Source organism: Atta cephalotes, assembly GCF_000143395.1.
Source record: "Atta cephalotes unplaced genomic scaffold scaffold00004, whole genome shotgun sequence".
Lineage (NCBI taxonomy): Eukaryota > Metazoa > Arthropoda > Insecta > Hymenoptera > Formicidae > Atta > Atta cephalotes.
The window spans coordinates 8,430,075-8,435,217 of NW_012130068.1; the positions used below are offsets into that span (position 1 = coordinate 8,430,075).

The 5,143-nt window shown below is 30.2% G+C and overlaps 1 pseudogene; it reads left to right on the plus strand.

The window, feature by feature from the left end:
• The first annotated feature begins 1,324 nt into the window (after nt 1–1,324).
• The window catches only part of LOC105626207, an 11,260-nt pseudogene continuing 7,441 nt past the window's right edge, over nt 1,325–5,143 (plus strand).

A 5,143-nucleotide genomic window follows, 5' to 3' on the forward strand; every position in this document is an offset into this window, starting at 1 on the left:
TACCTAGACCAATTACAATTCGCCGCGTGCGTGATCTTCGAAGAACACCGATCATCACACCGACGAACGTGGGTACGTCTCCTGGAAGGTAAAATAACGAAAACAAACCAGAAGCACAGAGACAAAGCGATAGAAAGATTACCCGTATACATGACAACAGCAACGCCAATAACAGCAAACCTAGACAACAAAGATACGGAACAAAAATATCAAAGAATAAAAATAATAACATTTCAGTGCACAATCGACCCCCACGAGGAAGAGTACACGCAAATAGCGGGAGCGATAGACAGAATAAAAAGAGCACCGACATACGTCACACCGTACGACTTCACGGCAATCTATCTCATAAAACGAGACAAAATAGAAAAAGCGAGAGAAAAATTAAGAGAGAAACACCAAGAGAATCCAGAAAGATTGAGAATGAGCAAAAAAACGACGATCGACTTGGAAATAAACGCATCACATATACAAAGCAGTATGGGACACGCAACAAAGAGAGCGAAATTCACCGACGACGGAGAGGACGAGGATGGATTTAACTCGGGAGTGGCAGGAAATCTCACGGGAAAATCAGGAGGAAGCAGGGAGGGATACGGTAGACGAATAACCCATGACGATAAGAAACAACTCGATGCGGCGAACAGAATGATACAATTCACGTTAAAACGACAAGAGTACACGTCGTTGAATTTCGTATAAACGGACAATCTCATCACGGACAATCAGTACTGGCATACCAAGTGATGCACTGGTGGTTACCCGAAACAAACTCGGAAAACAGACGAATATTCGACAAATTGAGAGAAACCGCGTGGGCGATAGATTACCACAAAGGACGAATAACAAGAGGAAGAATTCGCGGTACTGCAACGTCTACAACAAGGATAAACATCGTACTTCACGTACGACTTCGAAATGTCGCAAAACCTATTCGTGTCGACGGGAGACAGAAACGTAAACAATTACGCGTACGCAAACAACGACAACAGCGAAAGAAAAAACGAAATGAGATACGAAAACGGACACTGGGGAGAGGATCAGGACGTGCCACACGAGAGAAGAGATACCACAGAGACAAGCGAAAACGATAGAAATAAATTTCCCAAAACCAAAATTATCATTTTACACAATTACCATTACGCAATAACAAGAATGGAACTATGAAAATCGAGACAAGGAGCTAACAACAGCAAAATGATAGTACAAATGATACCGGGACCAACGGGAGTGGAGTCAGCGCAACGACGAAAATGAGATACCACGATTTAATAACAATGGACAACAACGAAAGCGAGGACAATGAGAACCGTGTCGAACAACGATGAATCGCACGACGTATCCCATTAAAATATTACACGCGCCGAAAGAAACGGACGAAACGGGAGAAATGAAATGGCACTACGAAACGAGAATAAGCACAGAACTAGATGTGAAACCAGACCACTACGGCATAGCCACGGAAAATGCATTGAAAAGACAAATACTACCTGTACCATTTGCAGCAATGAAAAACAACACGGAAAGAACGTGGATAAGAGTAACATGCGTACCATACGAAGCGAAATAAAGACAATCGCGAAATAAAAATAATTGCAATCGTCATAAAAATACCATTAACCACGACAAACAATGTATATCTCAAACAATAAAAAACTTATCTCACACAACGTCGTAAAACATAATTTACGAGATAACCTATAACTCTTCATGAATCACGCGACCAGAAAGTCTGCTATTTTCCGATTCCGATCACCCAAACAGGAAAGTGGCTTCCTTCTCAGCCATCCGAAATAACGTGTGAATCTCTGGCTGACGAAATGATAATTAATTATTTTTTAATATCAAGAGCCATACTTCCTAATAGATAGTGATTCTATTAGAATTAAGAGTTATGGAGTATAGAGAGTCTCATGGAGTATAGAGAAGTATATTAATCGGTTTAATTATCTATTATTATTTATTTTATTTATAGTTTTGATAGTAATTAGACCTAATGTTATTAGGATTTTATTAGGTGTACAACTTTGCTCCCGCCGTTTTTTTTCCGAAATTCGAGGCTTTATTGTAAAAAAATTGGTTATACATTTATGATTCAAAGTATTATCCATCGCTGGCCACTATTTTCTCCCATCTTTCGGGTAGCGTACGAATCCCGCGTCGAAAAAACTGATCATCTTTTGAGGCTATCCACGATCGATCCAATTTTTTATTTCTTCATAAGACCGGAAGTGCTGGTCAGCCAGGCCGTGTGCCATTGATCGAAACAAGTGATAGTCAGAGGGAGCAACGTCTGTAGAATACGGCGGATGGGGTAGGACTTCCCATTTCAACGTTTCCAAGTATGTCTTGACCATTTTCGCAACATGGGGTCGAGCATTGTCATGCTGCAAAACTTTATCGTGTCTCTCGTTGTATTGCGGCCGTTTGTTTTTCAATGCTCGGCTCAATTGCGTTCGATACCAATCGCCTGTGATTGTTTCAGTCGGTTTTAACAGTTCATAATACACTACGGCGAGCTGGTCCCATCAAATACAGAGCATGACCTTGGAGCCGTGAATATTCGGTTTGGCCGTCGACGTGGAAGCATGGCCGAGAACTCCCCATGATTTTCTGCGCTTGGGATTATCGTAATGAACCCATTTTTCGTCCCCAGTCACAATGCGATGCAGAAATCCCTTCCGTCTTTGCCTTTCAAGCAGCTGTTCACAAACAAACGCCATTCAACATCTCTCGGCTTCAATTCGTACGGCACCCAATTTCCTTGCTTCTGAATTATTCCCATGGCTTTGAGGCGTTTTGAAATGGCTTGTTGAGTCACTCCCAATGATCGTGCCAATTCTTCTTGATTTTGACACGAGTCTTGCTCAAGTAATGCCTCCAATTCTGCATCTTCGAAAACCTTCTCTCTTCCACCGGTCTTCGACATCAAAATCACCGTTCTTGAAGCGTTGAAACCACTCACGACACGTTCTTTCACTAATAGCGGCCTCACCATAAGTATTTGAGAGCATTCGATGAGCCTCAGCTGCAGATTTCTTCATATTGAAGCAAAAAATTAAAACCTCCCGCAAATGACGAGAATTTGGCTCGTAAATTGATATTTTCAATCGAAAATAACTTTATGATGCAGACACAAATCGACTAATGTTTCTATGGGGTTATGTTGACAGATGCCCAAGTTTATTGTATGACGTCTATGATCTATTTATTTCGACCACCACTTACCGCTAAAGCCATCTATAGGAAAACGGCGGAAGCAAAGTTACACCTAATATATTTTAATGTAAAAGAGCATAAAAATTTTTGAAGTTTTTAGAAACAGTTCAATTCTGTTAAATGTATGAAGTATGCAATATTATAGGAAAATGATTAATAATATATAAAAGATAGATACATATTATACATACAAAATAGATACATTATTATACTTTATTATATAAAATAAAAATATTTTATATAATAAAGTATAATAATGAAAGTATATATATATATATAGAGAGATACATAATTTATTTCATCAAAATAATCCTTTTAGCTCAGGCATATCATTAGTTAATTTTTATTGAAATTATGGAATAATTAAAAAATTAAGTAATTATTTATTTTATAGATAGTTTTTTATATTATTTTATTTTATTAATTTAATAAAAATTATAAAGAGGTAAAAGAGGAATTATTAATGAAATATTTTTAATTATTGATTAATAAATAAATAATAAAAATAAAATAAAGTTTAAATTTAATTTATTAATATAAAAAGAATATAAAGATAAATTAGATTAAGTATTGATAAATAAGAGAGAATTTTTCTCTATTTTTAGAATATGAATCTAAAAGCTTAGGATTTAGCTTCCTTATTTATCTATTAAATTAATAATTATAAAAATAAAAAATATTATTTTAATAAAAAAATTTATTTAATTTAAGTATATAAATATTGTAAATGTAAAAATATGATATGAAGAATAATAGAAAATTAAAAATTAAGTAAAAAATATGTTATATCATAATAAATAAAGTTTTATAAATAATAAAAATATAAAAGTAAATTAATTAAATAAAAAGTGAAGTAAAAATTATATTATTATATTAGATGAAAATAAATTAAAGAAATTAAATTAAAAAATTTTAATTTAAAGAAAAATAGTTCTTTTACAGTGAAAAGATTTTATAATGAAAATAAAAAAAATTTAAAAATAATTATAAAAAATAAAATTGTTGTTTGTTAATTGTGTGTGAAAAAAAATAATAGTAAATAAAAATAATAATAATAAAATTTTATATATAAAAAATTTGTTAATTATAAATTAATTAGTTATATGAATAATAATAATAAATGAATAAATAATAAAATTATGATATAAAGTATATGCTATAAATAATAATAAATAAAATATAAGGTTAACTAAATTAATTAAAAAATATAATTAAATTATAAGAATATTAAATTTTTGAAATCTAAATCTATTTAATTATTTATTATTAGGAAAGATTAAAAAAGGTATACAGTATAGAATAAAATTAATGTGGAAAATAAAATAGGGAAAATAATGAAATAATTTAATTAATTTATATTAGAAATATTTTATTAGAATTAATTATTAAATAATAAAAATAATTTTTTTTAATAAAAAAATAATACGTAAAAATTTAAAAATAGTTTTAAAATTATATATATTAATATAATTTTAACTAATAAATAAAAAAATATTAATAAAAACATTAAATAAAATTAATCAATATTAATATTTATATTAAATAATAATATTTAAAAAATAATAATAATCATTAAAATAAAATAATATTAAAATAATAAATATAATAAAATTATTTTAATATAAAGTATGTGAAAATAAGATATATTAAAAAAATAAATTCAATAATAAGATTATTTTAATTTAAAGTACATGTGAAAATAAGATATATTAAAAAAAATAAATTTAATAATAGGATTATTTTAATTTAAAGTACATGTGAAAATAAGATATATTAAAAAAAATAAATTTAATAATAGAATTATTTTAATATAGATAATAAATAAAAATATAGATATAGAAATATTAAAAAAGCAAAAAAAAATGTTAATATTTTATATTAATAAATTTATATATATATGTATGTGTGTGTGTGTGCGTGTGTG